General features: G+C 39.4%; 1 long non-coding RNA gene across 2 annotated transcripts; it reads left to right on the top strand.

Moving 5' to 3' along the window:
- Positions 1-1,858: 1,858 nt before the first annotated feature.
- Positions 1,859-4,961, top strand: LOC146684459 (uncharacterized). Of its 2 annotated transcripts, XR_014917235.1 has the most exons (5): positions 1,859-2,141; positions 2,562-2,625; positions 3,002-3,149; positions 3,511-3,598; positions 4,181-4,961. It is a non-coding gene; the product is annotated as an uncharacterized LOC146684459 (long non-coding RNA). The 2 variants fall into 2 exon arrangements; XR_014917234.1 differs by having other exon boundaries at positions 1,859-2,625.
- Positions 4,962-13,159: the final 8,198 nt, after the last annotated feature.

Here is a 13,159-nt window from a genome sequence, read left to right as displayed (position 1 = left end):
TGGGATACACTTTAGTCTCCCTGAGATGCTTAAAGTGAAGCTATGCTTTTAACATTCATGGATTTGTCTAAAAAGGGATGTGGGGTGTACTCAATTAGATTGAACTAACACTACAGATTTAGATTATTATTATTACACAATGAAAAGTAATTAGGTTGGATTCAGTTACGTTAGCTGATGAACATTATGGGTAATTTCATTGGAAAGCATTCAACTCCTACAACTATGCTAGACCCTGCTGTTCTGTATACACAACATACTATAACATTTTTCTTTTTTTCCCGTAAGAATTTAAATCATGACAGATTCCAAAGATTGCTCAGCACTGCTCCACCACCTTATAATTGAAATTAATATCAACAAACAGAGCCACACAGCCCTCAGTACTGTTTTCGATGTTCTCGCAAGTAATTTCGTAACCTTCAGTGAAAAACTCCATACCCCTTTTCTCTGTTGTCCAGGTTTCCGGTATTCTATTAAAAGGCTGGTGAATCAACTTAGGTAATGTTTGATGTTGTGAAAGTTGGCATGCAAGTGTCTGCTGTTAAAGTGAATTATTGAAAAATGTATTTTCTGTCCGTCTAAAGGGTTGCCTGTCTAATAACAGCAACCGTTTTTAATCTTCACGAAAAAGTTGTTATCAGGGTTTATGTCATTTTGCATTTCCTGCTGATGGGGTTCAGTTTCAGATCATCTTGCAAATCATGAACAGTTGGATGTGTTTTAGCTGTGTCGGTTGCTATGAAGAAGTTGTCATAGCTGGTTGGCAATCATAAGTTCCTTTGTTTATTTAGCTGTACTGCTGCAGGGATGATGTGGATGAATAAAGAGTTTATTATGCTGCAAATAGGCAGTGTCCCTCTTTGCTCTTGCAGCTTTCATTGCAGCATTAACGCCTTCCTTTTCCTCCTTACTCCATCTGTAAAGTCCTTATTTAGGTGTATTTTAGTTTGACTTGGCCCAATGGAGGATAATCATTTTGTCCTTGCAGTTTTACATTAATCAACAGCCAAAGCACTAACGCTGAAGTTTTGAAATGCAGAATCCAAAACTATTGATGTCATAGTGATCTTTTATACTCATCATGTATCTAATTTGCATTGTGTAGCAGTTTATCTGTGCCCTTTTCAAAAATATCCAGTGGGCCAGATTGGAGTCCTTGCCAGGCCTGTTCTGGCCCCCAGGCCTTATGTTTGACACCCCTGCATTCAAACTACAGGAGTTGCTTGACTATGGAAACCCATCCCATGAAGCTCCTGGTGCACAGTTCTTTTGTTGATGTTAATACCAGAGGAGGTTATTGAGTTACTTAGTCAGCAGAAGGCTGGACGCTTTTTACGCACTACGTCTCTCAGCACTTGATGACTGCTCTGTAACTTTATGTGGTCTCCCACTTGATTCCTGAATGCTTCCACTTTGCAATTATGCCGCTTACAACTTGATATGGATGATGAATGTACTGTAGCCTCAAAACGATATCTCGATACATCAGGAAATTTGCAATAATGATGTCTCTGACTTTATATGTTTAATAAATACTGAAAAACATCTTATCAGTGCTTGCAGCTTGCAATCAGCAGCATTTATTCATGCACTCAAAATCTAGTCCCTTTTCCATCTTTCTATCCTTCCATCCTAGGGAAGGTAGGGAATGGCGTTGTATCACTGACATCATCACCTAAAACTTTATACTGGGATTATCCCAGATGATATGATGTGGCACAACCCAAGTGTTTGATTTGAAACACCTCTGGCAATGGGAGTGAGAACACATATTGTCTAGTACTTTTAAAATCGAATATGCACACAGATTTTAAACTTTATAACATTAAAATCTGTGAGCTACTGTACACTGAAAAAAAGGGACTGGCCATCTCTTGGATTTATGTAAGCATCTTGCATGTATTTAACACAATTGCCTCATGTTTTAAAGATAAATGTAACTATATAGTGTAAAAACTACATGATATGCAGAAAGGGTGTATTAAATTGTTTATATCATGTTCAGGTGAAGTAAGTCAATAAGATAGCAACGTTAAATCTCGTGAAACCACGCGTGATTTCATCTCGCGGGCTTTGGATCGTGGTTTAAAAAATGCATCCATCTCAGTCAAGTCGAGCAGCCAACTCTACGTTTTTTGGTATGTCTTGATTTTTTGAATTAATATTTACCATATTTCAGCCAAATGTAGTTAAACGTCTAAAGTGCCGCCATGTAACATGCTAAAAAAGAGCCGTTAGCTTATTTGCTGTTTTATCTGTTATCAAAGAATTGGCGCTTTTTCATTTGAATTTGTCTTTGGCACAAGAGCCGTAATATCACATTAAACCTAATTACGAGGCACTCATAACATAATTTGGTTTTCTGTGTGAATAGATTTGTCAACTGACTCTTCAGTTACATTGTGTATTTACTGCACCGTGGTGTTAGTGAGATTTTGGACATTGAACAGCTTTAGCTAATATCATCAGCGGTATTATGCTAGCTTACATCCCTACCCCTCCTGCCCTCACCTGCTGTCCTTTTGTTTTTGTTTTTGTTTTTGTTGATGCACATTGAGAGACCACATCTATTCTGCATTTCACCAGGAGTCAGCTGATGGATTGTGGGTTCAAGGTGTTATGGTAAGAAAGTATATTCTATTTTCGCTTAAGGTTTCTGTAACTTAATTATAATAGGTTTTTTATAATTATTAGGTGCATGCATACTCAAATAGACCACCCTATTAATACAACTGAGAAATCCAAAATCTGCCATAGGTTTGACTTATACCTGTATGTATTGTCAGAAAGGTGATTACTGGACTCACATTAATGCACACTTGAACTAAAATGAGGTTGTAACTTGTGGGTTCTTGGGTTGCAAATCAGAAATAAACATCTTTGGATTTTTTTAATCCCATAAGATCTGGAAACACAGTTTTTATTCAACAAAACATTACTGATTATTAACCAAGCACAGTGCCTGCTGTTATTTCAAAATAATTTTATGTCATTTCAGATGAAATGCAGCATTCCAGTGCATCCCAACCATGCCTTTACAGGTTTCTGACGGAGCTGAGTTTCTCTCTGACAGTCTGCTGAAAGTGTTTGCAAAGTGATCGGGGGAACAGGGCACAAAGCTAAAGGATGTAGCTGCCATGATGACAGTAAGAACTTTAAAATTCTTTAACTACAAAGTGTATATGTATTGCATTAGGTCAGTAAAAGATTTTTATGCTGCATCCATTGAAACAGTCAACTATTACCTGTGAGTACTGATTCCACCGAAAGGATGCCATAATTTTCGTCATGCATTTACTGGCCCACTGAGAAAAATTGATCTTTTTAAAAAAATAAATGTTCTGGAAACTATATATCCATAAAGTTGATGTCAAACAGGAACTTTTGATATTGCTTTGTAGATGCTGGTGTTGCATGTTGACTGGTTTAAGTTTTGGTCTGGGATCATTTTCTTCTGTGCTACTGAAAAGTTCACAAATCTCTGTTTTCTTTGTTATAATACTTTAGGATGACATTAATGCTCAAAGGGAGTCTCATCAAAGTGCTCCGCATCTGTGTGAAAGACAATTGCAACATCTTGGTGCAGGAGTTCATGGTGAGTGTTTTATGAGTAGATTGTGGCTTTGCAACATTTTAAAATGCATTTAGTTATCCACTTGATCCTCATTGGACCAGTTAGGACCAGTAGTCCTCTTTAATAATTTGAAGTTCACATGAGGCCTGGTAGTGAACTCAGCCGCCGGCCCTTGAGGCCCCACCCCTGTATTAGGGGTCACATCAGTGTGAAAAAACTTTAAATTTGTCATTCTAGTGAACAAAGGAAAATCCCACCAATATTTACATTAGCTTTTGTTTGAAAAAAAAAAAAGACCAACAGCTAACCAAATTGTGGGGCTGAAAGTCTAAATTCTAACATCTTCTGAGTGACAAAACCTGGATTTCTGATGGGCCGGTGTCTTTCTAAGAAAAACTAATGTAAAGCATTTGAAATTATGTTTTTCACCCTCTCTTAGAAACTCTGTTAGACCATGAATGGCAGCATGGCAGGCCACTCTTTGGCTATAGCTATTTACTATGTTGCTTGCATTGGTTTAAATTACTCTAACATTAGAACTGGTAGATTCAAAAGAGATGAGTTTAAAAAGGAATCTTAAAGAAATGTTTTGTGTTTAACCAGGACTTGACTGAGGCCACTGCACAGATTGAGAAAACCACAATGAACATCTGTCTCCAGAGGATGCACCAGGCAATGACTTTTCTGACGTTGGCATCATCATCGAGGGTATAGTAGTTCTTCAAGATCTGGATAACGTGACCTTTGCAGTAGCCATGCTGTTTGGACCTTTTTTATTCCTTCAATATGAGTTACCCATCACAACTCTGCTACACTTTTGAGGTGATTCAAAGGGTGGTAATGGAGTTGGAAGCAACTCAGCTCTCAAGAAAAGCTCACAACTAAGACAAAACTGCTCCTGCAACGAAGCTCACTGTTATGCATGTGAGGTGACCAGCTCTAGGTGAGAAGACATTTAAATCTCACACTTGTTCTGCTGCATTTTTGAAGCTCAATTCCAGGAACAGATCGCAGGGTTCATTTTTATATACACTGCAACTGCCATGAGGACGAGCCGTTTTTTTGTTGTTGTTGTTGTTTGTTTTTCCTTTTGCTCTGTACAAGTTCTCTGTCTGTTTGGCAGCATTTTTAAATTTCTCTTTGTATTTTTTCTTTCTTTTACTAGTGACGAGATGTAGCATGAACAGTTATGCAGTCTAAATATCCCATATGGGCCGTGTGAAATGGTATTTTCAGTTTCATTCAGTTGAAGTAAGGAACGTTGAATATTTCTAAGCTTGCTGTTTTGAACCAAGATGTCACAGTATGATCAGTGCCGTAATTTTTGACAGTCACTGTATCAATGTTATTTTTGCATCTCTTGAATAAAGGTTTTGACCTGCAAGTGCTAATTTCTTTAGTTATTGGGGTAAAATGGGTAATGTTAATAGGAAGGTGTTTGCCAATTCAGTAACCTAATTTAATGTTAATGGAAACTAACATTACCTCAAATTGTTTAGTTATAATTGTTGTTTAACTGAATCTTGACGTCAGAGGCCTTAAATAGAATGTTTTGTATTGTTCTTTCCCAACATTTTTCAAAAGAAAGAGTCTAATTTCTTTGCTGTGATTGATTCCAGAGAACACGGAAGAACTGACATTATTTAACTGTTGGTTTATATAGATTCAGTAGTGGAGTAATGTCAGTTTAATTCTTTACCTACTGTCAATGCAGTGAAATTAGACATTTTGTTTTGAAAGGTTACTGGTGGATGCCAGCAACCATCTTGGAAGAGAACAATATAATCTGTTATAAGGCCTCCATTTGAAAATTGTGTATTTGATACTAGAATATAATAGCAAAATGTAATTTGAAGATAACATGTAGTATTTAAGTGACCAAGTAGTATTGGGTAAAAGTTATTGAATGGTGTTGGGATAAAGTGAGAAAATTGTGAAGGATTAAAATATTTCAAGAGCTCAAATTACTTCATCAAAACATGTTTAAGTCACATTTTATCAACACAAATTGCACAGGTTTATTGAACATGAATAAATTGTGTTAATTTAACTAAATTGTTTAAGTTGCTGCCAAAGCAAAACATCTGTGTGCAACAAATGTCCACCATTGAATTAAGTAAATCCAACAACATATTTTTTTCAGTGTACGAGACTTTTACACTGACTTCTGTCGCAGTGAGTGAGGCACTTTAACTCTATCTGGAAAGCTGTATATTAGAGAAAACTGTGGACACACTGAGCAGCTGAATGAAGGTTATGAACTGCAGTGTACACTTCAAACATGGAAGTGAGCTTCTCTAGTACTTACAGTGCAGCAAACAAGTTGTGCGCCTGTCTCCCCCACTAAACTCCCTCTCCCATGCTCTTAACAGCTGCACTCAACTCATCTTCCCTTTCTTAATCATTCCTGCACTTCACCCTCACTTTCATATGCTGCCTCAGATCTCCACCTCCACCCACACGTTGCTTCTTTAAAGCCTTCATCCTTGAGTTTCTCTCTCTGCTTTTGCTCAGACTTTTCCCTCCTTTTCTGCCATTCTACCCCCCAACCTACCTCACTTCTTGTCTTCTTTCTGTCCATCTTCATCTTTTTACACCATCTCTCTTCTCCTAGCCTCTCTCAGCCTCTAACTAATCAGTGTCTCATCGCGTAAAGCTACTTGTTGCAGCTGGGGGGGAAAAGGCTGAACAAGCCAATAATCTCCACCATTGCTCAGGTTCATTGTCCAGCTCAGGTAAGAGTTCAAGTGTTTCAGAGGGCCGCTCAGATCACATCAAATCCCTGTCTAACTTAACCCCTGAGATTGTTCCAAATAGCACATTTCTCATTAAAAGTGCCTGAGTACTCCGTCAAATGTCAGAGCACTGAGTCTGCAAAATTTTAGCAGCCCATTCCCTGGATATATTGAATCTGAAAAGAGAATGTCAGGGCAAGGATTTAATGGATTACTGACCTGACCAATGGGATTAAGTTCAGTCAGAAGATGTTAGTATCAATGAGGTGCTATGGAGATGAATAAAACACGTTATTAAGACTAAAGATGTCTGTCCTTTTACAACATTCAGAATTTGAGAGGAGCCATCAGGTTGGATTTCACTCCAAAAACAGAAGCTAAGAAATCAGGCCAACAATCGTGGAAAGAAGTCTTACCCCATTCAACCCTGATGTGCACAAAACTAAATTCTAATTTAATAATTAAACTACACTAAGTACAGTCACATGCTGCTCTTTTTTTTTTTTTTGCTGTCGTTAAATAAAAGTGAAGCTCAAAAATGTGACAAACTAAACCCTAATTAAAAGTTTATTATTCCCTTGGGAGTAATTTGGTGGGTACAGCAATAAGCACTGAAATCTGTAGTGGAGATGAAAGTTACTTAAACAAACATATTTCTAATCCTGGGATAATAGTCCTCAACATGAAATATAAAATGTAAACAAAGTTAACTTCAGAAAGTCCAGATGAGCAGAGTCTCTAAATGGTCACGTGTACTTAGATAAAGTACAGATGTATACAGATGCTATGTTGAAAATGACTAAGTATATTAGTTATAACACTATAATATACAAAGTATATCAAAATATACTTTGCATTTTCTATTTATATATATAGATGTGTGATTAACTTTGGTGTATTATTTATTTATATTTAACTTGCGAAAAAAGTATTATTATCTGCTAAATGTTTCACTGCCAGTCCCTAAGTGTGTATGTCCACTGTTTGGGCTACAGTGGGCTTTTAAACAAACTCAGTTTTAAATTGTCCAATTGTCCCCATGATCACTGGTGGATTAGTGATGAACAGCGATGTGCAAGACTAGCCACCTAGACGATTACACATTGATACCCTTGATTTTATTTTATTTTTTTACAAATACTATATAATACTAAATAGCAGTTTTCTCGACCCCTTTCTCTTTTTCTGCTGGCATTGCCAACATTAGCCAGATTAGCAAACTAGTCTGATATTGCATATATTTTCAGCCCTGCTGACCACCAGAGCACCTGACTCAAACTCCCTCTCTTTGCCATTGAGAGCATCCTCAACCACCTGGTATGGCCACAGCACCGCCTATGACTGCAAAGCTCTCCAAAGAATGGTGCGGTGCTCTGAAAGGATATTTGGAGGCGAGTTTCCCTCCCTCCAGGACATCTACAGGAAGCGGTGCCTGAGGAAAGTGGGGAGGATCATCAAAGACTCCAGTCATCCCAGCCATAAACTGTTCAAACTACTTCCATCAGGCAGGAGGTACTGCAGTATCCGATCCCGAACCAGCAGACTTTTTCCATCAGGCCATCGAGACTGCTGAACACTTTATAGACACCTCACTTTCACTTACCGGAACTTTGACATTATGCAATCCATACTGAACATATATGCCATTTCTTTTGCTAAATATTCAACTGCTGACCTTTGTGTATTTTATTTTTAATTTATTTATTTTATATATATATATATATATATATATATATATATATATATATATAAAATAAATAAATTAAAAATAAAATATAATTTTTTTTTTTCTTAAAATTCTCCTTCTCTTATATTTGGTTGTTTCTTATGTTTCTTGTATTTTGCACACCACTGTTGCTTGTGAAGCTTGCACACAAGAATTTCACTCACATGTGCTGTACCAGTGTACCAGTAATGTGATGTGACAATCAAAGTGATTTGATTTGACAGTCCTCATTTATAAAGTGCTCCGTAAACCCTAATATTGTGGCTAACAGGTGTATTTTGTCTAATTGTCCCTAATTGTCCCAATTAGGGACAATTAGACAACAAGAAAGAACCACTTACTTCTAAAAAGACACAGGGTAGAAGTGAACAGTATAGCATTATTTTTAATGTAAAACTAATTATTGGAGCCAAAGGCGGTACAGAGTGATTCCTGTTAAACTGCTTCTCTATCATATACTAATGTGGGACTTTTTAGTGGCAATCAACTTAGTGACGTCATATTCTGTACTCTGACAAAATGGCACTGAACATGCTCTAAAACTTGTGATGTAAAACACCTGTTTTTTTTAATCAGTGTTAAATGGCAATTTTAAGTGAGAGTTGTTTTTAAAGTAGGACTCAATGACGTAAATGGTTTATATGTATAAAATAAATCACTGTATGAATGCATGAACAGATGTTGCCTGTAGCATGAACGTGCTTTAGGTGGTCGCTAAAACTTGAAATGCACTATATAAATATGAAACTATTCAGAAAACAGGGAGAAAGATACGAGAAAACAACAGCAGTGATAGCATGGGCGGAACAGCTAAGCAGCAAGCTTTATCTTCCCACAATGCTCTGTCAAGTCGAAATAGCTACAGATTTAGGTGATTTAGATGATTGTGCCTACACCTACGCAAAAATAACACCACTCAGTATTTCCTTTTTATAGGTCAATGAACGCCTGAATGTAGGTTGAAGGAGAAATCTAATAACTATCTACTGTCATAAGAGACGTGTTGGAAAAATATAAATAAATAAATAAAGGTTTGAAAGCACATTGAAAAGCTAACTGCAGAAACCATTGAAACAATGGTGTGGATACAAAACCCCAAACTTGTATTATTAAGACTGATGTATTGAACATAAGGCACTACACATTTTACAGAGAAAGTCCTGAAAAAGGCTGAAAAAAGCCCAAAAAAGGGAAGCAAAGTAGGACCGTTTCAGTTTTTTGTTTTTGTTGGGTTTTTTTTGCCTGTCCTGTTTGGATCTTTAGCCATCAGAATTGTTGTCTGAAGGCCAAGAAAGATGCCAAGCGGATTTACTTTACCAAGTGGATCATCATGGCCTTGCCATATTTGTCCATTTGATTGACCTTTACTATAATGATATATTTATTTGATTTGATTTTCGGTTGTTACAGACGGGACAGACATGACTGGGGGATAGGAGGAAGAATGAAAGAAAGACAGGGAGGGGAAGAGAAATAGAGGGGAGAAGAGACAGTGAGAAAGGGGGGAAGAAAAAAAAAAGAAAAACAAACAAAACACCTGGATCACCTGTATGGAGATAAGAAAAAACAGTAGAGAAAACAAACAAACATAACAAATACAACACCATCACAATAAACTAGCTAACAGTAGATAGGAGTAGCTACTAAATATTACATGTTATTGTGGAGCACGCAAGATCGACAGCGCACAATGTGCTTTGAGGTAGCAGCCAAGAAAGGTGTAGTTTGTGTCTGTGTACACCTGTGTGCATCAGCACGCTTGTATTCAAAAGTTTCTCCATTTAACGATCTGCTAGGGAGTGTGGGGAGCCATAGCCCATGAAGCAGGTATGAAGGAGATCCAGGCCCCAGACATCCAGAGGCCCCAGAATACGAGGACTCAAGGAGGACCACCAGGGGGGCAACCGTGCCACCCTCCTGGGAAGAGCTGAGGAGAGCCCCAAACGAGAGGTCACCCAGCAACCACAGAGCAGAGGCCAGAGGGGGTTGCAGTGACGTGCCCGCGGGCTCTGCCGGCAGCCAGCTGTGCCAGAGAGGACCGAGCCTCAGGCCCAGAGGCCAGAGGCTTGAGGGCACCCCACCCCCCGGGAGGGGCCCAGCCGGGCCACAGGCGCCTGGCCCTGCCAATCGGCCACCAGGAGTGAGTCGGTACATACATGAGCGCCCAGCCCCAGACACCAAGAACCACCAACACACCAACGTCTGAGAGCATCAGCCACCGGCAGCAAGTGTGGTGAGGGGAGATAGGCCTCCATACCTCAGAGAGCCTGAGATGTTCCCAGAGAGGTGGAGTCTAACGGTGTGTTCACACCGAACGCAATGGACGCGAATAGAGCGTCAGGTTTACATGTAAAGTCAATGGAAAAGCGCGATGACCCGCGATTGCGGCTCCCGTGAAAATTCGGAAGCAGATTTGCGTCGCCAAAACGCCTGAAACTCACGTCAGTCTAGCGTGTTTGGAGCGTTTGACTCGCGAAAAAAACCACGCGCGTGAGTTTTTGTGTTGTATTTTGTGCATCGCGTCTACCGCTCAAGTTGGAAAAATCTGAACTCCAGCGTCAAATCGCGCCGCGACAACCAATCAGGAGCCTGGTGACGTGGCTCTGACCTAGGTCAAAGGGGCAGATCCAGCCAAAGCCCTTCATTCTTCATTCAGTATGGAGGAAAAGCTCATTCAGAGGACATCTGCAGGAGAAAGTGGAAGAGCCTCAGGGACACATATAATAAGGAGAAGAGGACAGAGAAAGAGAAGAGGAGTGGGTCTGCAGCAGGATCGGGGAAGAGATGGAAGTTCTTCGCGGTCATGGGGTTTCTGGACCCCTTCATCACCCCGCGGGAGACAAGCGGCAATATGGTGCGGACCGTGGAGAACTTCTCCCCCGAGGACCAGGGACAGCCCGAAGAGGCAGCAGGGGAGTGTCAGTCAGAAGGTATGTTTAAAATGAATTAATGTAGGCAGTTAATTTATGCATGTTGTCATACAGGAATATATTTTGTTTATTAATAAACAGTATACAGTAGTCCCGCTGTTCATCCGTCACTGCCTCGCCTTTTCGCTGATTCTTCTTTTATTGCACCGTACAGCTTTCAACAATGCGCATTGCATTCTGCAGCCCAAATGACAAATCTCCTCCGTGTCATGTCTCCTGCGCTTGCCAAACTTATCATGTTTTGATAACCATCACGTCCAATAGATAAAAAACAGCACAAAAACACTCTTAACTATGACCCTAATTAAGAAAAAGACACCTGCACTGGGAGAAAAAAAGGTGCACAAAAGTGGCGCCGCAGACGGCGAAAAAGCGCGGCATAATACTTTTACGTTTTAAAATCGACAAAGGTTTGCACTTTGAGAATCAACTTGTGAGAACTGTGACTACTGTTCATGTGCTGCAATAAATGAGAGACCACTGTATATAATAATAAGTATATAAGTATATAATAATATAATATTCTCTATGACTATTGTCTTCAACCTGTTAACATTTAATATTGTCTTGATAGAGTCAAGTAATCATGCAGCAGAGTCCTCCCCTGTTGCTTCTCCTGGCTCCCCAGTCCCTGGTCCCTCCACTCCTGCTGCTGCACCCACAGGTATGAACATCAAGCACCGCTAGCTTTTTACTTGCTTGAATCCCCTTGTGATCACCTTTACTAAATATCTACAACCAATCTGTTCATATCCTGTTTTTTTCAATTTTGAAAATGAAATCTAGTAGCAGCCTTCTCATTACTTTATGTTGTTTTGTGCTGTGTTTTACAGGCCCACAGAGGAGGACAGCTCAAAGGCGGGCGAGGACGGGTCCCAGGACGGTCCATCGGCGGTGGAGCTGGCCATCCTGGAGTCCCTAAAGAGGCCACGCCCGTCTCCAACAGAATATTTTCTCCTCAGCCTTGTTCCTGCTCTGGAGAGCATGCCGCCTCAAACACGAGAATTCGTGAAATTTCAAATTTATAAATTCGTTTTTGAAAACAGCACAGCTGTGTTAAATTTGGAAACATTGGACCCTAATGATCAGTAGTTTTCTGATGAGGCAGCAGGTCTCCAGGGCAGAAACAATGTTCTTATTTTTCTCCTCCTTCTCCCTGAGGCTCTTCCACTCCAAGCTGGGTCCTTTTTATTCCTGTCTCTCTGTAAATAGTTAAATTTTATATATTTATGTTTAATGTTTTTGTTACTGAATTTATATATTTTTTCAAATAAACATTTATAATGACAAATGTCTCTGTTCTACTACACAGCAAATATTGGCACTTGACTTGACACAAGTAGAATTTATTTCATATTATACTAATGACAAAACATACTAATACAGTGGGATACAAAAGTTTGGGCAACATTGTGAAAAGTAATTATTTTCCTGTACAAACCATTGGTTGTCACAATAAAAATTGTCAGTTAAATACATCATATAGGAGACACACATAGTGATATTTGAGAAGTGAAATGCAGTTCACTGGATTTACAGAAAGTGTGCAATAACTGTTTAAACTAAATAAAGCAGGTGCATAAATTGCCAACACAATAAAAGAGAAATGAAATAAATATTTAGTATATATCAATGTGTGTGTCTCCTATATGATATATGCAAGTGACATTTTTTACTGTAACAGCAATTCATACAGGAAAATAATGACTATTAATAAGGTTGCTCAAACTTTTGTACCAGACTGTATATAGGAACATAGTGAAGACAAGTTACTTAAGAGAGTAAAAAGAGGTTAGTTTATTTTGGAGTAGAACTCCATTTATTGAGAAAATTTTAAAAAGACAGGAACACTCTTTAGAGGTTTGTGGGTGGCTCTTAAAAGAGCCGTTGTGGGGAAGTCACTGGGACTTCAAACAGGCTACTCCTTTGGTTGCCAAGACACTGCTCCCTCCTTTGAGAAGTGAGCCATGAATTTCTCCCTCACCAGGACAGCCTCTCTGGAGGAGTTGTTTGCTGCCATACGACCCAGGCCTTGCAACGGCTCCACCACAGCAGGTGCCACACCCCTCACAGCAGGTGCCCCTCTCTCGTCCACACAGCGCAGAAAATTATGGAGAACACAAGTTGCCTTCACACACTTCTCCGCAATTTCAGGACGGAGCTCCATGGCGCGCCGATACAACCTCCACTG

Source organism: Copadichromis virginalis, linkage group LG20, assembly GCF_057382275.1.
Source record: "Copadichromis virginalis isolate Kocher_CV1m ecotype Utaka linkage group LG20, C_Virginalis_male_GT1.1, whole genome shotgun sequence".
Classification (NCBI taxonomy): domain Eukaryota; kingdom Metazoa; phylum Chordata; class Actinopteri; order Cichliformes; family Cichlidae; genus Copadichromis; species Copadichromis virginalis.
This window is presented reverse-complemented; position numbering and strand designations above follow the sequence as displayed.